The sequence below is a fragment of the Lontra canadensis genome, unplaced genomic scaffold (assembly GCF_010015895.1).
Source record: "Lontra canadensis isolate GAN:19392208 unplaced genomic scaffold, GSC_riverotter_1.0 scaffold17, whole genome shotgun sequence".
In the NCBI taxonomy this organism is placed as follows: Eukaryota; Metazoa; Chordata; class Mammalia; order Carnivora; family Mustelidae; genus Lontra; species Lontra canadensis.
Window position 1 is genome coordinate 4,533,771 of NW_022631011.1, and position 22,272 is coordinate 4,556,042.

General features: G+C 35.8%; 1 protein-coding gene across 1 annotated transcript in view; it reads left to right on the plus strand.

Moving 5' to 3' along the window:
• The window catches only part of RIT2 (Ras like without CAAX 2), a 383,183-nt gene that overhangs the window by 231,546 nt on the left and 129,365 nt on the right, over positions 1-22,272 (plus strand). The window lies entirely within an intron of this gene.

The following is a 22,272-nucleotide window of genomic DNA, read 5'->3' on the forward strand; positions in this document are numbered from 1 at the left end:
TCATTTCTGTTATAACTTCATGTATGATAATTTCATATTTATATGTCATGTGTGAATTTTTTAAATATCACAGAGGGATTTTATCAAGGAGGAAATTATTTCACTATCAGATTCCCTGCTATTATTACTGTTTCAAATAGTTTATCCAAATCCTCCTGGATGCTATCTTTATTTGGTTTGAAAATGCTCTAGGCAAAACAAACTTACAGCTCTCCTATATGTACAATTCCAGAGTAAAAATTCTCCTGGGAAAAAATTTCCTCACATAGTAAAATAAATATAACCTCTTAAGGTTTTGTTTTTTGTTTTTTTTTTTCCCCTACTTTTCTGTGTGGAGAAAATCACTACTTATATACATATTTACCCACACCCACATACGCAATTAATGTGAGCTTATGAAGGACTTTGCACTATATATCACTGTGACATTAGCACATAGAATAGATTCTGGCACACAAGGAATTTCAATAAATGTATTTTTATTGAAGTAAGATGCCTATTTGGAAAAGAAGGACTATAGGCAGGTGCTGTCCGTAAAGTCCTTATCTGCAGAACACATGTTGTTCCTACAATGACCCCTCTGGATATCAACACTCCTACCCATTATAAAAAATTAAGTTTGGGGGAAGATAAATTAAAAATCTAAAAATATTCTTTGTTCTCCATAATTTACTAGAATTGCAAGCAGCATACCCATAGACAAGAGGTGTCCAGGGACCAGAATTAATTATCCACGTAGAGCTATATGCTTGGCAGTAGACTGCGATCCTCCTCTCACCCAAGTACCTCATTTACCAGAAGCAAAAATCAAAGCTTAGTGTTTCACTCATTGACCCAAGTCAAGCTAGCTAACAGTGCTGGTGACTATTGTGATCCTGATACCAACTTTTAGCCTTTTTTTCATGGCATTATGAGAAACGCATCCCCTTTGACTGAATTACCTAACCAGTTCCACCTGCCAATACTAGTACATGCCGCGTAAAGCATCAGTGTGAATTAACTAGACTGATGATTCATTCCCAAAGTACATGAAGCATATAGCCAGAGTTCCAGTTATAAGTAATTGGTCATCACTGAATTTAACAAACACTGCCTCAAGGATAATATTTTTAAATAGAAATGGAAGAATGGAAAATTCTCAGCCTTATAATAAATAGCACAGTACAGTCTGAGATCGAGCCTACATTCTGGCCAATAAGCATTTTGAGACAGATGTCAAGTGTGGAGAGAATGGATCAGCATTGCCTCTAATTTGATATCTTCAGTGCCTCAGTAGCTGGATGATTTCCCATCCTTGAATACTGGCCCATTAAGCTTGTCTTTTACTGCTCAGCAATAAACTTGAATGGCAGAAAACAAATAGTTAAAAACTAATCAGATGGAAGGCAAGGGCCCAACATGATCTCATTCATCTGAAATGAGGAGGTGTAAATGGCAACCAGAGGCTAATTTGGAAAAAAGCATGAAATGCTTATTTTCTGTAGCAAGGAGAAAATAAGATCTTTATAATCATGTGGGAAAAAAAAAATTAAATGAACAATGAGCTCTGGAATGATCCATTCCTATGCCCAGAATATAATTAGAAATTTAAGATACATGCTTCCATTATAAAACATTCGGATGATATGATTCAGAGCATAAATTGAGTAGAGGAAAGCAGAATGGAAACTCAAAGTGAATTTGGACAATAGTATATGGAGGGTCTTGGCTGACTGGTTGTTTTAAATTTGCCTTGCTGCATGGTAAGTCCAATCAACTGCCTCACTACTTACTATAAAGCATGACTGAATATAGTAAATCAACTGTTCTCTGTTCATTTCAAATGTGGTAGCGTGGTTGTGCTATAATCTGAATTAGGAATAATCCCCTTTTGTTCCACACAGGCTGATGGACACAGACAGGAATACATCTGAGCAAAATTATGAATAATTCAAGTTTTGTCTTCTCCCTCCCAACTCCTTCCTGTCTCCAAATACATCTCTTTGGATATTCAGCTCTCTCTTCTCATTGTCTATACATACGCCAGGTAGTGTTCATAACTAGAGTCAGTTTTGCTCATTCAACCTTGCTCTCATTCATTCAGTCAATATGCCTTCCTTATCCACTATCTAAGTAATCAGTTACTAGACAAGAATAAGATACAGTCTTCACCCTTGATCTAATGGACCATCAAACTCTTGACTTAATGTGCATAATATAGAAAATTTCTAGAGAAGCATCACATTAACTTCGTGTGTTTATACATCCTAATCATATATTTTCTACCTGTATGTAAGCTGCCTTGATCCTTTTAATATTTTGGTAGTTTTCTTGTTTTGCTTCAAGAATACTTTTCTCTTTCACAGAAAGTGAAACTCTAAAAATGATACCTCCCGTGGGTCATGGGCTATGAAAGAAAGAAAGAAAGAATTATCCTTTACTCCTTGGGTTCCCTGGAAATATGGAGCTCTTAAGACAATCTGTAAAAAAAAAAAAAAAAAAAAAAAAAAGGTTTTGAAAACTAGGAGAAATTTCCTCCAGGGATAATGATCCATGCCATTTTTCAGTACAGAAAGTAGTCCATCTAGTGAAAGTAGACTTTAAGATTTTGAGGGGTATATCTCAAAGGGCTTAGATTTTCCATTATACCTGCCAGGACTGGTAGGAATTTAAAAATCTAGATCTCTGAATTTTGTAAAAATTGACCTTCAAATATTTTCATGCGTGTGGATAGCAATTAATTTTCACAAAGTATTAATTTGTGTAAGAACAAAAAAAAAAAACTGAATGTACCCATAAAAAAAATTTTAAAAAAAAATAAGAGTACAAATGCTATCACTTAACAATTTGCTTTCCAAACCATTATCTGTTACTTATTAGAAAATAAATACTAAAATAAATATGGAATTCTAATAAAAGAACATGAAGAAAGACTTCCTCAAAATTACTTAGAAATGTATTTTCTAGTGTTATTTATTAACTTTACAATATTAAGTAATAACGTTATTCAATGTTTTTACTTCTTCCACCCCTTGTGATTACTTTTCTCACAAGTGGTGGGTACCAAGGAGAGCAAAGAGGCATGAAATTGAAAACAAAGTTAATTTAATACCTCATTCCTTTTCTGCATCATCCTAGATACTCCCTTTCTCTCTACTCCCTTAGAAGTAATAGCTCATATGAACTGTCTTTCTGAACAAGTATATTTTCTTTAAAAAAATTTCATAGACAATTCAATTAATGTTTGATTTCAAAATGCATTATGAGTATTTGAATATGTGATGAAAATAAGTTGAACTGTGAGCCAAAAGGCCTGAGTTATATAATCTTGGCTATCCTAATGAGACATGTATTCATCACCTCACTTCTCTGAGACCTAATTTTTATACTAAAAAGTCAGAATATTGAGCTAGTAAATGGTCTCTGAAGACCTTTCCAGCACTAAACTTTTTGACTCTTATATAATTTAGGGACTAATTGAATAGAGTGTGCGTGTGTGTGTGTGTGTGTGTGTTAGTGAATTGACATTTAGTCATTATGTTGATGCCTTAGGGAGGGATCCTAGTTTAAGACAACCCATTGCTGGGGTGCCTAGGTGGCTCAGTCATTAAGCCTTTGCCTTTGGCTCAGGTCCTGGTCCCGGGGTCCTAGGATCAAGCCCCACATGAGGCTCACTGCTCAGTTGGGAAGACTGCTTCTCCCTTTACCTTCCTCCCCCCACTGCTTGTGTTCCCTCTCTGGCTGTGTCTCTCTCTGTCAAATAAATAAATAAAATAAAATAAATAAAATCTTAAAACAAACAAAAAAAGCAATGCATCGCTAAACCATCTCCTTCCTAAGCACCACACTAAGAATGAAATCACCTAAGGTTAAATCCTGGGTATAAAGCATTCCTCCCCCTTTTGTGCGCTCCTCAAATGCAAATAGTAGAGTCAGGCAATGCATTGTGTCCCTAGAACTCTAGGTTGATTAGGTCACCCGCTACCCCTGAGGCAAGACTGGAAAAAAAAGAATGTTTGGGTGGAACTGGATAAGAGAAACTAAGAGGGGTGGTATTAGTGAAAGGGTCTATTTCATCTTTTTTTTCTATTTTTCCTGAAGCTATCTGTAATGGTAATAAAAATCATCCTGGTTTCTAAGTGTACTTTTACAAATCTAAAATAGGTTTTGAAACAAAAGTGTATCTGTATGAAATCAACATACTGAAGAGCACAGAAATAGCATCAACTAAAGGTTTGGCCTGCATACCGCCAATCATCTCTGTGTTTCTACATCTTTATAAGTTTGTTATTCATGCAGAAATAAAAGCATCAGTAAAAACAGGAGACCCTTCTTAGTACATTATAGTACGTGAAGTGCTATGCTCTATGAATTCTCTCATTCAAGCCTCCCAACAATGCTATGAGGTAGGTTGCTTGCTTGCCTTCGCTCTCTTTCTCTCTGTCTGTCAAGTAGGCTCCCTATCCATCATGCGACTTGAACTCCTAACTCTGAGGTTTAGAGTGGTGTGCTCTGCTCTACAGGCTGAACCAGGCAGGAATCTCCCCCACCCCACCTTGCTTCTCCCCAAACCTCCCCCGCCTTTTTAAGGCAGAGAAGACAATAGGCTTCCCATGGGGACTTGGAAAGAGTAAAGTAATATACCCAAGGTGGGGGGAGCCAAAATTTGAATCAAAGTGAGACCATAGCCATTGTGATTTGCCTAAAAGAACAAGAATACCATGCTAAAGCTACAGTCAGAATACAAAACATGGGAAGAATGAGAAGAAAGGGGCTGCAGAGCAGAGGTGGCATCCAGTGCTGTAGGGGGAGCTGAGAGAGGAGGCGGCAATATGCAGGAGTGATCTAATGGAGGCTGTGGCTCTTCATGGTGCCAGACACAGTGACGTGTTGACTATGCTGCCTCTGAATTGTATCTACCTGCTTCAATCCCAAGTATGGGAGTACACTATGAAACCACAGGCTTCATGTGCATGATCAGTTCAAATTTAGGAGGAATAGATACCAGGCTACTCAGTGGTATGATTCTCCAGACAGCCCTGAATGAGCCTTTTCTACCAGTCTATGCAAACTGTCCCTTACTTGGATTTCACTTCTTTCCTCCCAGCTGTGGATGGTAGGCAAAATCATTGTAATTACAGCTTTACATTTTAGTCCCTAAGAAAATTTTAATTCTCCACTAAAGGAGAAAAAACATTTTTTAATTGTTTTTGTATGAAGATTCTATAACTGGAATTTTATTACAGAGGGAGGTGTGCTGTATATCAGGAAGTCAAACATGGGTTCACAGTGGCAAGACCAGGGAAAGACAAGATAGGTTATTGCTTCTGCACATGTGTGAATAAAAATTAAGCATTTAGCCAACCATTAATTATTCTGTTAAAATCTAATATCTTCAAAATCCAAGGATTCAACAATGCAGAAGAGAATGAGGCTCCATTTATTGTAAAGATCCCCATTTCAGTCACATACAAATATTAGTTTTGTTTATGCAAAACAGTTTGAAGAAAAAACGGATCTCAATAAATCTGCAAGTATAAAAATTTTAAAAAAATCTCTTTTGCATAGACCTCAATCAAATTACAATATTAAGGAGGCTGCAGCAGGAGTCCATTAAAGATTTAGTTACCTTCTGTGGTGAACATTAAGAAGCTATTACTCAAATTCTATTTAAACTGTTAAAGGAATTAAAATGTATAAGAAAGACCATTACATATCACGAGCTAATTTTCTAACGAAAGCTTAGCAGCTGATAGATTGTTTAAGCCTCTCCAAGGTTTTAGTTTTATACTCAATAATTCAGAGGCGAGAGCAAGGTTATGCTGATTCATAATTTGCTCCGGTCCATCTCTCAGTGGAATGATGCTATGTTGGAGAATCAGCTTTCATTTCCCATTCTGTATCTAAAGTTGTACTCTCTAAGTTAAACTCAGCAATTATCAGCAAGGAAGTGACATTGTGTTCTCCCAGGGACCACAGATCATTCACCATTGCGTTTTCTGATTCCCAACTCTGTATTCTCTGTATTATGCCATCTAGCCTCCTCCTGCTTCAAAACCCTTGCCAAGGACAGAGAAGTTAATTTTCTTTTATTAGCTTAGAAATGTGTCCCCTCCTTTCTGCATAGAAATTACTTTTTAGGAATGCAAGTTTCTTTCCTTTTAATTTTATTTTTGAGAAGGAATTGCTTTAAAAATTTTCCACTATCTGCTTTCATCATCTTGAATATTTTTTCTGTTCAGCCTAAGAAAAATGTTCTTTCTCCCTAATATGCTTTAATTTTTTTTTTAATTAAAACATCAAGGAACAGCTAGGAGAAGAGCAAAAAAAAAAAAAATTCAAGATCTATAAAATCACTTCAAAGTAAAACTGTAAAATAAATGTAGGAACATTATTTAGAATGAAAATATTCCTTGGTTTACTTCCTTGTTTCCACTCCTGAGACTTTGCCACACTCACAGTCAGCCAATAAACCAGTACCTGAATACCACCTAATTACCAGGTCAGCATTGATCTACTCACAGAGGGGAATCTAATAATATGAATTGTAAGGACTTTAATGTAAGAAAAGTATAGACTTTTTAAATGTAACTGTTTCAACTACAGAAAGTTTCTTCCTTTGGGGAGCCAAAAGTTTCATTAGATAGATAAAACACAAGAAGCAAATAATGGTTACATTTCAGGCATAAAGAAAACAAACTGGATATAATGGGCATTTTACTGCCCAGCAACACTCTGAATGGTTTTAATAAACAGCACCTTAAATTATTCCCTTTCATGAAGCACCTGTCCCCAATCTCAGTCATGTGGCATCAACCTCACCCTAAGGATAGGGACTGAATTATGACCAGCTAGACCTAAATAGCATATTCTGTCATTCTGATGACATTCATAGTTCTCAAGCTGTGGGCCCTGGGATATGCTAAAATTTCAGGGGAAACAAAGTGATCCATGTCTTCTATTGGACATTACAAACATTGCTGGACTATAAAGCCTTACCTTCCATGGCATTATGTTTGTAAAACTGATTCTTCAGTAGTGGTTCTGATTAAAAAAGTAATAATAATAATAATAATCAGTGCTGAGTGAAAAATTGAAGTGGAACAGGAAACAAGGGTGGAGGTGTCCCATCTGATCCCAAGGTTTGAGAAATTACGTGGAGCCCCATGCATCCCATTAGTAATTATAATTATTTAAAAATAAAAATAATTTTAACTTAGGAACATTATATTTTTGAACAGCTACTATGCTGTTAAAACATACTTAAGATGTTTGGACCCAATTATTAAATAAACAGAAGTGTTTTGTATTTTGTTTAGCCTGGGGCATTTAAAAAAAAAAAAAACTATTGACAGGGTGATGTGCGTGGAAAAAGTTTAGGCTCACCTAGACTACAGTGATGGATTCAGGGTTGGGCATAAAATGCAAATCTAGCCAGTGAGTTCTAGGATGAGACTGCTATTCAGCTGCTATTGTAAAGAGGAGCTCCTTCTCCTTGGCAGTGATTTTGTGATCATAGAGTTCGTGGGAGTCTAAGTTTGTATAGGTCCACAATGCAGACCTTGAAGATGAAGCCAAATACAATGGACCAAGAGGAAGAATGAGAAATTGGGGTCTTTGTGACAGTTGCACAACTAATACAAGACACATCTGAATCCAGTCCTATCTCTGGACTTTTAAACTATTTGAGCCAAGCAATTCCCTTTATTATCTTATCCATTTTGAAAACCAGTTTATTTGTACCTAAAATAACTTAAAATGTTACACTGAGAGATAAACACCTGTAAAATCCTAGTTTTTTTCTTAATTTTACTTAATACCAAATTTGGATATCGAGGGATCACTTTTTATAGTACTTTGATAAGAGACAAATGGGAATAGCCTTGGATGCTCATTCCCTTCCTTCGTTTGGCAGCCTAGCAGGGAGCTAGTTTCCTGAATTGAGAAAGCCTGGGACAAGGCCATTGGATGATGTCCATATTCTTGACACATGAGGTATTTTCAGGACCCTTGTATGTATTCCCTACTGTGGTTCCTGGATTCACAGATCATTTGAAATAACTCCTTACTTAGAAAAACTAAGTTACTTAGCTTTTAGGCTGATATACATTTTTTGCCTATGAGGGGATGGAGTTCACAGTTTCTCTGAAATGCTTCCATTTGCAAGCTCTCCTTCCTGCTGATCCAGGCAAGTACCCCACCACAACAAGCACACACACTCTCTCTCCCTCTATACACTCACCCACACCCACACATACACACATACATATATACACACATATACACACAGATATTCACATCATACATATTTTTATAACTTCCAGGAATAGCTTAAATATTTTCTTAAAAATAGTTTCTTAGATGAAAGATGAAACAAATAGAAGAATATTAAGGAATAATTATAAAGTGTATTATTGCTTATTAGTGCAACAGCATTAAGAAGGTTTAGGTAAGTATTGACTGGTACAATTTAGAAGACTTACTTTTTGAAGTGCTTTACAAACAAACTGAATAATTATCTCTCATCATGAGGTAGTTATTGCAAGAGTGGTCCATTGTGTGATGTAGGTCATCACAGAGCATACAGTAACTTGTTAATTAATCACTTAATAGCAGCCCACATTACAACAAAGATAATAACAGACGTGTTTCTACTGATGAGAAAGTTAATCCCTAAAATGAAATTCCCAGTCTTTTGCGAGAAAATTAAGTCATTAAAGAGTCGTGCGTGTAATATAAAACTATTAAGTAGGGTATTGGCAAAACAGTTGAAAGTAAAGTTCCCAAGGGGCGCCTGAGTGGCTCAGTGGGTTAAAAGCCTCTGCCTTCGGATTGGGTCATTGTCCCAGAGTTCTGGAATCGAGCCCCGAGTCAGGCTCTCTGCTTGGCAGGGAGCCTGATTTCCTTCCTCTCTCTCTCTCTGCCTGCCTCTCTGCCTACTTGTGATCTCTGTCTGTTAAATAAATAAATAAAATCTTAAAAAAAAAAAAAAAAAAAGATAAAGTTCCCAGGATTTAAGGTAAAACTTCTATCTTGAAAGTTGTTGTCAATGAGATTCTTTTTTGATCCTCCCAGCAGAGCTGTCCTATTACCCAACTCGACAGTGTACCATTCACATGAAATACAGTGAGTGAGGTGGACTTGTTGATCAGCTTCCTGCTCAGAGTTCCCTCAAGTACGTCATCTTCATTAGTCATGCTTTAAAGATGAGTCCATGTTTCTAAAGTGACACTTTTTAGAACATTGTGGAATAATTAAGTAGCAAAATACAATCTTAGGAAAGAAGGAATTTAAAAGATAGAACATCTTCAGACTATTAACTAAGTAGATCTCCCTTGGTTCTATTACTACAAAGAGGTCTGATTATCAATATTTGCTTTGTATATAAATTTGAACCAGATAACAAAGTCATCAGAAGAGAAAACTATATTTTCTAATGCTCAGCAAAGTATTGAGACAAATGACCCCTAAATAATTATCATCTAAGAAATCAGAATTGAAAGACTCTCATGTGGAAAAAAGAGTATATTTGTCCAACAAATGATGTTATGACTTAAGCCAAAGGGAAGATGATCATATAAACACATTTGGAACAGAATTCACCAATTAGAGCTTCTAGCAATGTGACACAGTCTGTCTAGCAAAGAAGTGAGAGCCCCTTCATTCTGTGCTCAAGCCAGGACTAGACCATTATCTGTCAAAGATGTTTTATGATAGGTGTACTAAATTAGGAGGAAGGCTGAGAAAAAAGATGGCATTGAGATTCTTGATTCTATAGTGATTCTATGATATTCTAATTTCCAGTGGAATGCTACCAGTAATACATTTGTAGCATCCTGGTACATGGTTATCTCTGAGTTACTGGTGAGCCTCACTGCACAAATCCTTTTATTTGGAGGTTAACAAAGATGAAGTTACCTCCTCATGAGATCTCTGTATATTGCACCCTCATATACTTGAGCATTACTCAAGTATTTCTTGACTTCTTACAGAGTAGAAGTTAAAAGCACATGCAGTGCTTATACTGCTGCCTAGTGAATAACAAACACTCATTTAATAGTTTTTCAGTGAAAGAATTTGTGAAATTGTGAAATTAAATATATTGTCTGCTGTACTTCAACTTGCTAGTCATAAGACCTTGAGAAAATTATGGAATATTTCTAATCCAGCTGTGGTTTTCTCCATTTCTTTAAAATTAGGTTTTCAAAGTAGAACCTAGCCTCTTTTTCTCCCCCAAATGGTCAGCATAATGTTGGTTATCATTATTAATAAGTTATTGAATATGGACATGGAAATAAAGGGGGTATGTATAAGAGCTCCTACTGGGGAAGAAAACACAGACATACAGGAGTGAATGACCATTGATCTAAATCTCTTTTCTTTTTAATATGTGTGATTGGGCAGGGAAGTAGATAAATAAACTAAAGGACTTTAAAAGAATTATGGAAAAATCTGCTTCTGTCCTTTTTGTAGATTGGCAAATCATTTAGTATAAATTGATAAGACAAATTTGGTCTTCCCAACTTTCAAACTTACTGATTTTCACTTACCTTGAGAAAGGTACTCCTTAAAATAAAATTGTGTGTCTCAAGGTTGGCTATACATTGGAATCACCTTTGGAAAATACTATGCCTGAGATCCAATTCCAGAAATTCTGCTTTAATTGACCTGGGGGTCCAGTAAGAATCACCGACCCCCCAACCCGGATAATTTTAGCATGCAGCCATTGCTGAGAACCATGTGGACAGGAATAGCACTTTTTTTTTTTTTAATCACCTGCTCTATTTAGGATATTGATAGCCTGTTAGACTAAGTGCTTATAGAGTAAAATGAGACTGAATTTATAGGTTCTCAGAGCATGGCCCTTAGACCAGTTGCATCTGTTGGGCAATTGTTAAAAATACACATATTTTTTTTTTAATCAGCCCCAGGTTTACTGAAAACTATATTTAGGATTAGGGTCCCCAAACTATGTTTTGTTCATGTGATTTTAACACATTTGCATTTAAAAATCACTGCCATAGGAAATATTAAATTTAAAGAATCCTTGCAAAGTCTCTTGTCACCAGCCACACTTAATTAATGTTTTCAGGTTAGCAGAGTTGGCAATGCTAAAAAAAGTAAAAATTTAAAGTGAAAGTAAATCAGGAGGAGGTCATAAAAGCTTCCCTCCCAATTATGGTAAAAAACAGCCTTGTGAGGAGCATTAAATCATATTTCAAGTTGAATAAATGATGGCTTCATTTTGACAAAATAGAGATGTATCTAACTTATAATGTGAAGGTATTAAACCTGAGGCAGGAGATTAAATGAGTAAGTGCCCTTGGTGACTTAGAACTAGGTACAATCAAGCAAAACAAGGCAAAAGAAGTGTATAAGATGAATATAAGAAGTACGATTCTACAGAAAGAACTTTTTGAATTGTCTCAAGATGCTTAAATTCAAGAGATAACAAATCCTTTAAATATATGTATCAATTTATTATTCATCTGAGCTAAATAATACTGTGGGTGAATATTTAGAATAAAGGGTTGCAAATATTTTCTAAATTACAAAATTACATTCATACATTATATGAAAAGAGAATGACTCCAGAAGACCATGTCTTCATCATCCTTCTTTTACCAGCACAAAATAAATCCTGAAGTAATTGTTGAATTCTTGAATACCACTAAGGCCAATTCTCAAGGGAATGTAACCTTAGAACATGGAGAAGAAGCATGCCATTCTCAATATGAGTAATAGAGTTGTGCCTGCTTGATTTGGGGATAAAATAGATATATGAGAGCAAGGGAAAGGTAGATTTAATGCAGAATTCAGGGACTGGAAGGGATAGGAATGTAATCTTTTCTTCAGAGTTTTGCCCAGTGATAACTCTGCCCACGATTACTTGTCTATGAATGGGTGTATTTTTGTTTTACAAATATTAGCCAATATTAGGGGTATCTTAATCTAGATGAACATTTGTTTATTTTAAACATTAAATATTTGAGGGCAAGGACTGATAAGACATGTGCGTTATTATAAGGTGTATATTGGTAACTTTAATGTCTTAAGAGGGTAGAAATGGAAAGATAAAACTTATGAGGTTCTCATGCCAACTGTTTTGAAACCATAATCTCTTCTTAGCATTTTAATGCCTTGTTTCTTTTTTAAAAATCAGATACTGCAAAATATTGTTCTAGATAGAAGTATCTAGGAATATATTCTTAAATGAGTGAGTGATATCTAGTATGTATTACAAATTTAAGGAAGATCTCTTAAGCTAAATTTCATGGTAATAGACATAAACATTTTCATCTGCCCATTTTTAAGAAATACCATCATATACCATATAAAAGTCACAGGGAAAGCTTCTGTTAAATATTTAAATTTAATCTTTGTATGCAGGTAACCACAATAAGATAGATACTAGGGTACAAGTTGCACAGGGACATCGACGGCTATAGACTGAGAAGAGCAAAAGACGGAGAGCCAGAAGACCATGGTCTAGGGAACATAGAAGTGGCGGCTATCACAATCAATCCTCAAAGCTTACGCTGGATTAAGATTAGCATTATTATGCTGAGGTCTAATATGAGGGTCACTAGGGAAATTAGATAACAATGTTTGTGGTTCAGGTTCAGTTAGTTCAGTTAGTAACTAGCCTATAAGCCACTCTGGATATGAAATACTGAGTCAATCTTCTTAGGAATGAGAGCTGAGAAGAAAAAGTCACAAAGTCTGGACTGTAGTCAATCGGATTGAAGTTCATCAGGATATTCAGGTACCATAAGAATAGTTGGTAGTCCATCTAGTAAATGAAGGAGGTGTTTTGGGCTTTATACTAGGCAAAAATTTTCATAGATCAGCAAAGACCATAGCACATAGGTCATATGGTAAGCTGGGTCTAAGACAACCTTCACCTGCCAATTTGTATGGAGGCTCCTAAAAATAACCTGTCTTGGACAGTGTATCACCTGTAGGCTAAAATTCCTAGAATTTCTAGCTGGACAGGAATGAGGAAAGTAGTAATACAGACTTAGGCTTAGTGAAAAAAGGATCATGGTTCTTTACAATGCATAGAGAGAATGGCAAATTAAGTGATATTGTTCTAATAGCATAGAATTTCTTACAAAAAGGCCAGGAATTTCAGTATGAGTGAGTCTCTTTGAAATGTCTAACTGAAGAAAGGGCTTTTAGTTTCTTTCTTGTGCTTCTCCCATTCTGAGTCAGGGCCCAGACTTCTGCTAATTTCTATGAAAGAACTGTAACTTCCATTCAGTGTAGAAGGTACAGAGTGTACAGTGGAAATGTCAATTGCTCTATTAATGATAACAGTAGAAAGGATTGAATAATTAAATGACTATTGTACACGGAGGTTTCATGGGGATTTGTAATTTATAAAACTTTTTTTCAATTATTCAGGGGCATAATGTGGAAAAAGATGAAATTGAAAAGCCAATTGAAAATCTCGTTATTGATGTGGGTATTTCAAGAGCTGATACCAGGTTCTACTTCTATGATGCTTTAGGCTTTTCAAGTAAAAGACAGATAGGCATGATAGACAGCCGGCAGGCATGAGTGATTGATAAAAAAGTGTTATTTAGTGTGTTCTGGTTCAGGAAGTTATTGAAGGGTTGGTTGATTCTGTTAAACAATATTACCTTCCTATAGTTTTTTTCTCATTTATTTTAATAGTCTTTTTATTCAATTTATGGATAGAGTTGCTAGTTCCCCAAATCCATGTCTTAGAATATTTCCTTATTTTATTTGCTTATTTTCTATGAAACTAATACTTAATTCAATTAGTTTTTCCAGTCTCCCAATTCATAAATATCATTTACTTCTGCTTTTCTCTAATTTAGAATTATTCTTGAAATACACACCCTTTTGTGGTTATTTGAAAATAATTAGATAACATGACCTGAGATTAGCAGTGAGGTATTTTGCAGACCTAATCCAAGTTTATGCACTGGAAGAATAACCCAGTAAGCAGTAGTGGAAATAAGGCTGGAGAAATGGGGAAGGTTCCATGAATACCCTAGAAGTTAATATAGAAGAATAATTGGGAAGTTCACTTCCTGGAATTTCTAAGGGAGCATGTTTGGCTTTCACCTCTAACTTGGAAAGTACTTGCTCTACTATTTTGTAAGAGGCCCAGCTAAATTATTAGTCCATCCAGAGAATTTTTAATCTAGCTGAACTACAGAAACTAGGAAAAGCATAGAAGCATAGAGGGAAATTTTTCTTCTTATTTTTAAAAACATCAAGAGGAGGAAAATCGAGAATGGCCAAATATTGGCATAATAAATGGGAAAATAATGGTAAACTATGACAGTTTCAATTAAGACTCCCTTGATTTTGTCAAACTTCACTGAAGGAATAGTTTAATGTGCTATGGCCAGCCTTGGACTGATGTGTCATACACTCTTGTACTTCACTGAATCCACAACAGCCTGAATTGATGCCCTAAGGACTCACAATGGTTTTAAATTAGTGACCCACAAATTTCCTCTAACCCGGAAAGTATTTTTGTTTGTTTTTTTTTAAAGCAGACTGAGATTCCTAGTCCCCAGTCTGATTCAGTTTATCTGGGATAGGACCTAAGATTGTGCATTTTAAAACAAGTACTCTTGAGGGTTATGACAGAGTATGCATGGATGAAAATCTTTCTGGCCATTACTGAGTTGTATTCTTCATGTATTCTTCAATGTGGCCTTTTGAACAATGAGAAATCCAAAATATTTAAACACACATACATACACTTGAATGCCAAAGTCAACAAGAGGAAGTTCTTTCTTTTAATTTTTTGAAAAGATTTTTATTTATTTATTTGACAGAGAGAGAGTGTGTACAAGCATGAGGAGTGACAGGCAGAGAGTGAGGGAGAAGCAGGCTCTCCACAGAGCAGGGAGATTGATGTGGGGCTCCACCCCAAGACCCTGAGACCTGACCCAAGATGAAGGCAGACACTGAACCCACTGAGCCACCCAGGTGCCCTGAGGAAATTCTGCTAAAGTATGCTTCTGTGGAAATTCTCACCTATAATGGAATTTAATTCATTGGCATATCAACATAGTAAATTCTATGAATATGGTCATGATCTATAAGTATTAGTCTACAAATAGTTGGATTGAGGCTTTTGTTCAATTCATTTTATGAAAATACTTGATCTTTTTGATATCTCTCTCCCCCAAAACAAAAACAATAGAATAAAACAAGAAACATGCAAATCCAAAATTGATACCTTTGTGGGGATTTAAAGACTCTAGGTATTAATGGATTTAAAGACTCTAGGTACATAATGTATTCATTATGTACCTTATGTAAGTATTAGTGTGTATTTTATGTTCTCTAATGTTATGCCCAACTAAATCATAGGTGTTAGTGAACATATAAAGAATTAAGACATTTGTCTTTGTTCTCAGAAGTTTCGTAGTCTTACTAGGAAGATGCATGCCTGCAATAGAGTTAAGTTGTAGTGATAAGCAAGACCTTTTCAGGAGTCACTGGTGTTGACCAGCACAGATGGGGGCTCAGACAGGTTGAATTTAGGTTGTAGAGCATAATATATGATATGTATCATAGAATAAGAACATTAGCAAAAAATGTATGGAGAGCCTATATAAATTAGAATTAGGTTAGGTTTCGATGAACTCAAAAAATTATGGAATTTACATAACAAACTCACAAGTTATAATTTGGAAAATGTGACCTCAAATTATTGATTCCTACTCTTTGATTAATGCAGTTATATTAAGTGCTATGGTAAAATATGTTTTGCTTCATAAATTAGAGCATCTCTCTGACTCTGAATCACATTACAGATGTATGAAATGGCAGTATATTTTTTTAATTTTTTAATAAACATATAATGTGTTTTTATCCCCAGGGGTACAGGTCTGTGACTCACCAGGTTTACACATTTCACAGCACTCATCATAGCACATACCCTCCCCAATGTCCATATCCCCACCACCCTCTCCTGTCCCCACTCCCCCCAGCAACCCTCAGTCTGTTTTTTGAGATTGAGTCTTTTATGGTTTGTCTCCCTCCCGATCCCATCTTCTTTCATTTTTTCTTTTCCTATCCCCCAAACCCCCCATGTTGCATCTCCACTTCCTCATATCAGGGAGATCATATGATAGTTGTCTTCTCCAACTGACTCACTTCGCTAAGCATAATACCCTCTATTTCCATCCATGTCGTCGCACATGGCAAGATTTCATTTCTTTTGATGGCTGCATAGTATTCCATTGTATATATATACCACATCTTCTTTATCCATTCATCTGTTGATAGACATCTAGGTACTTTCCATAGTTTGGCTATTGTGGCAGAATTTTTTAAAAAGAAAAACAGTAGTGTTTTTCTCTTTTGCTTTTCAATATGCCTGACCTTCTCTCCCATTCCCCCATAAAGTTTAAAAATCCAGCTTCTAGAGTGGAAGATGGGATTAAGATGTGGTAGCAGGAATACAGGAAAAGCTAGAACTTCTAGAATTCAAAATAATAGTATGCTTTGAGATGTCAGGGTCAAAAGCCAGCTATTACTGAGAATTTTCTAATCTCTTTTAGGCCTTGTTTAGAAGGTCTTACGAAGAAGATAAATTGACAAAAATAGAAGACAGATTGTTGACAAACTTTTAGAAACTATAAAGAACCCTCTTCTGTAGGATCTCTGAACAAGAATGAATGATCCCAAACCAACATAAGAAAAATGTCAAATTGGGGTGTCTGGGTGGCTCAGTAGGTTAAGCTTCTACTTTTAGCTCAGGTCATGATCTCAGGGTCCTGAGATCGAGCTCCACATTGGGCTCTCTGCCTGTCAGGAAGCTGCTTCCCCCTCTCTCTCTGCCTGCTGCTCTGCCTACTTGTGATCTCTCTCTCTTTCTGTCAAATAAATAAAATCTTTTAAAAAAAGAGGAAAATGTTAAATTATTAGTAGGGGTGGAACAGCCTTGTCAGACAATGTTCTGTGTTTGTTCTCCTGTCCTGTGAATGTTCCACTGAAAGCTAGTATGCCTGCTATTGGTCATACTGTGTCAGAGTACCTGGTGGTGTCACCACAGAGACGCGGTTTGGAGAGTCTGAAATAAGTACCTAATTAAACACATATCAGAGACATAGAGGCATGAGAGACAAGAGGAAGTTGAAGCAGCTGGAAGGTCCTCTCAGAGTACCCAAAAATGGATAGATGCAGTTATCCAAATCATAATCTCTTAATGGTAGAATCCAGAGATAGAACTGGGTCAGATACATCACAGGATGCCACCCAGGAAAGGAATGATAAATCTCTTTGCCTAGTCACTGGGTTACTCAAATACTTTCTCCATACTCAAATGCCATTTGAGAGTGTTTGGCCGCAGAGGAGATGATTGTGGAATATTGACTAAATCATCCAATGTGAATCAAAATGGATCATTTGAATTATTAAGTCCTAACAGATTTAAAAGAAGATGGCCCCCAATACAGTGTTTTTTATTACTTCACTATGCATACGTGTAAGTCTTTTAAGAAAGATAAGATGAGTTAGAGACAAGATATGTTATTACATCTTTCTACATTTGGGTACAATAAGAATAGACTTGTGATCAAGACAAACACACACACCCTATATAAAGATGAAGACTAATTCTCAGAGATGGGTAATAATGAAGAAAAATAATTTCCTTACATGAAGTGTAACCCTCAGGGACCCTTGCCATCCTGGGAATATATTGAACATGGCTATACAGAATGATGCCATTTTTCTCTTTGGTTCATCTCTTTCAGGCTCTGCCTAAAGCCTTGCCCCCTGGAATAAAAATAGATAGATAGATAGATAGATAGATAGATAGATAGATAGCATAACCAGCAGGTTTATTACAAAGGCCTTAACAGCCTACGGAGAGCCACTCAGAGACTGGCAGAAATGTTTCCGTATCTCCGCCTAGGGAGTACTCCTCCTAGGAAGGGTATTCCCACTCTATCTTCCCCATCCTCTCCCTGGCTAGAGTTTAAACAAACAAACAAACCAAAAAAAAAAAAATAATAATAAATAAATAAATAAATAAAACAACCACATAATAATTTTTGTTCAAATTATAATGTTACAGAAGAGCACTTCTGAAATGGTGAAGGGCCTCCAGAAATCTTCACCAAACCTAATGAGAACACTTTCAAATGTGAGACATTTCAAAAAATGTCAAAATCAACTTTTTCAAACCTCTGAACAATAATCATATGCTTGTAGCAGTCAATGAGTATTAAAGGAAAATGTCTGACTCTCCCAAGCTTGGTAGCATTTTAACATGCTCCATTCATGGTCTCTCTCTCTCTCCCCAGCTCTAATGTCCATACTCCTGAAAACTCTCAAGTTCTAGAGCAGTGTGTGTGTGTTCATACAGGAGTAGAGTAATGCCCTCTCCCCATAACTGTGTCACATTTTATTACCTAGATGCCACAGGAAGTTCTACCCAAGCCCAAAATTGGTTGAGTGCAGTCTTTAATATTATCCCATCAGCTTTTACTCTTACCTTTCTATCCATAGGCTCTTGCCCAAATACCATGGAATTCCTTCCATAAAGCTTTCTTTAGCCTACAACCTACTCCTTAACAAAGCATCCTATGTATCCCAGTTGCAAAAGTAAGGACCCCATTTAGATCAGTGGATGCAAAACCATTCTGGGGCATGGCCACTGCATAGCACAATTCTAATATTGTGAGTTATGGAGGTCTTTTCAGGGAATTGGATGTAATGTGCATGGGGTGTCATTGTACGTATACACCAGCAAGACTGAACTCTTTGATCTAAAATGTCTTGTTCTATAAATATGTTGTCTTTTTCTCCAGTAATTCATTTCTATTTTATTATTTTGTCTGTATAATTATAACTTTTTGTGCTAAGGATCAGACTAGCTCGGGAAAAAATAAACACTAGAATGAAAACTAACACAAGTGTATTTCATAACCATTCAGTGCTGTTGTACACATGTGTAGTTTGATGTAAAAATTAGCTGAAAAGGGTTTTATGGACAAAGCAGTGAGACAAGAATTATAGAATTTGAAGGAGTCTCTGAGTACTTTAGGCAGTTTGACATTTTGGGATGGATAATGCTTTGTTGTATTGTAGGATTCTTAGCACTCCCAGCCTCTCCCTACTAGATGCTAATAGCTCCCCCCCCCAGGTTATGACAATCAGAAATGTTTCTTTGAGGGGAGAGGGCAGTAATTCTTCTCCCCAACCAACTGAGAATCACTTTTTAGTCTAATCCTTTTTTGTTTAGAAGGGTAATTGAAGCTTAGTGTTTTCAAATGAGTTGATTTTGGTGAAGTACAAATCAAAGCAAAATCTGATTAGAGGACTTTTATGACTTCTTGTCCAGTGTTCCTCTTGACATCACCATTGATAAAGACAGTGAAGACATACTAGATCTTAAAGTACTGAAATTTTACAAATTTTGTGATGAAACTAAACTAGCAACAGGTATATGGTTCAATACTTATCAAATGTTTGCCTATCTTCCTCTTTTTATTGCTTTTGATACAATGTCTGAAACAAGGTAATGCTACAGACCATAGAAAGAACCGGATTCAGTGTGTTCTTCTAGGTTAAACTCTGTAATATTGTCCGCAATGCTGACTAGAATTTCTGAACTTTTTTAAATGGGAGAGAGGTAAGATTTATAAAAGATATATTGCTAAGTAATCTAAGGAAAAACCATGAAATTAAAGCTGAATGGTGACTTTTAGAAGGTGTAATTCTGTGGCATTTCCCCCTTTCTACTTATATGTTGGGTCAAGTGAATAGATGAATTTATTCCATTTTCTGTTCTCATTACAGGTTTTGTCAGGAAAAGTGAGTTATCACAGAATTTTATTGTGTGATACATTTGGTGAATTATAGCAGTGAGCAGAAGATGGTTAACCTCTCTTGTAATTGTATATCTTGAGTGACTATTCTGCCCTTTCCAAGTGCTTCTGGAATAAAAATTTACCTCTTAATCTCTATATAAAATTTGGATGGTAATGCTTAAATGAAACTCTTAAAAGGGTTAAGAGTATTACCCTGATAAAGGAAAGTTTCTACTGATAAGCTGATATCAAACAAAAACAAGTTACCAACAGGTTTTGTTATGCAAAGGATGTAAAAAATATTTCAAATCTCCTAAAATAACATTTGATGTAGGACATGTTTTAACTGTGCAAAACATTGTGCTCGTTTTCAGAAATGAGAATGCTTACAATGTGTAATTCACCTTACTGATTTCCCACTTGCCCTAAAGATTTGTTTTTTGACTCTCTCAAAAGATCACCATAAAAACTTGTAAAACACTTGCATTTATTTTATTAACATCAAATGCAGTAAGAGAGAGCACCGCTTTTAGAGGCTCTGAGTTGTGTCTCAGAGGGGGGATATCAGAAGAGGTTATGATTTTTGACTTAGAATGTGTAACTTCCAGTTAGGTCTTGCAAAGAGAATAAATGGTTGGGATGGTTTAGAATTTATGACATCTGGCTTTGGATTGGTGGATACAGTAATGTCTAGATCAAATTTGATAAGCAAGTTGAAATCCTTCATACAAAGCTATTTTAGTTGGGTCTTAGACTTACCTTCTAGCAGTAAGTATTTCCTGGAGCAAATAATTTAGTTATTTTGCTCATTCTCAGTATTGTTAACTGTATGCCTGGTCTCATTATTGTTCAACATACAGATAGGAAAATATGCTTGATTCCAATAAGGCAGGCAAGGAAAATTATGTCCATTTCTGTTCCAAAGGTCAACTTAAATTCACAGTTACTATTAAGGCACTAAACAAAATACAGAGACTAATTCTAAAAACCAAGCATCCTGGGTAGGACAAAAGACCCAAACAACCCCACATAAGAATTCTCTAACCCTGTGTTTATTGGAAATTCAGGGTGGAATTTTTTTTCTCAGATCTTTCACTTTCTAGTTAGTTATTACATGTTCACTATATTAAAGATCCTAGGCAAGGAGCTATAGAGATATAATATGAACAATACCTTGGCCCCTGCCAATCAAGCCAAAGTTATATTATCTTTCTCTGACTTATTGATTGGGGAATTGGGATCCTTATTAACCAAGAAAGCAATAAAGGTATACATGGTATAATCACTTTGGGCAAAGTTCTGGGCTATAGAATATGGAAACCAAAGAAGTATAAGATGTGGCTCTTACCCTCAAGGAGTTCACAACCTAATGGTAGAGAGCAAATTTGTAAAGAATGATTTTTTTTTAAGCCAAAATTTGCCAAATTGTATGATATAGTTAAAGGATCAAGTAATGTGGTAAGCTGTGCCAGTCATGTGAAGTAAGAAGAGAAGGCAGAGAAGGATATTCCAATGAAGTTCAATAGAATTTCCAAGTAGAGGATAAGGTTTTTTGCATGGGTCAAATTTAATCCTTAGATCAGTGTATGAACTGAGAATTTCTCTGTAAGCATTTATTTCCACCTGTTTTTAAACACACAGGTGAGAGATTTAGGAAGAAATACTTGAGTTGCATTTTTTGCAGAGCCAAAACTAGCTTGAAACCTGATGTAATTAGTTAAAACTATTGAGCACACATAGGATGTTAATAGCTTCTGTAAGAGCTACAGATCTGTAAGAAAGGGACCTTAGATTTTCAGAAATTCTTCTACAGAATCAGAATTAAAACAATAATAGTAGTTTAAGGTCTGAGGAGAGAAGTCTAAAATATAGTCAGTCATAGGTGATAAAATGGATCCCACAGTATTGGCAACTTGTTCAAGTGTAAGATTCTCTGTTGTATTCATATTTTATGCTTTTAACATGTAAATGTTAGAAAATAAATATTCATGATGAAGTAATAGGAATTCAGAGAACAGAGACTTTATCCATTTATTCTAAATGATGGATTTAGTTTCTATGCTTAGACATAGCCTGAGTTTACACCCATGATTCATTTGGACTCTGACTTGTACATGATCAAGGTTTATGGAAATACAAGAGCTTGTCACATGCAGCAAAGCAGTCGCAATTGTGACGATCCTACAGCAACTCATTAAGTAGCCTTAATGTCCTATCAGGTAGATCTACTTTTTTAATTGCTTTATCAATAGTAAAGCTTTAAGGAGCTAACTTTAAGCATACATACGAGAAAGGTATCACAAACTTATCTCAAGTTATTACGGACTCCTTAAAAGAAAATATCGAAAGAGAATTAAGTCGAATCCACTTAATTTTACAGAGTCCTGTAAATTATAAACTGTATAGGCAGAAGCAATATAGTTGTAGAGGACATGTGATCACAAAAGAGGGAGAATCTTCGGAAAGGAGAATGTTT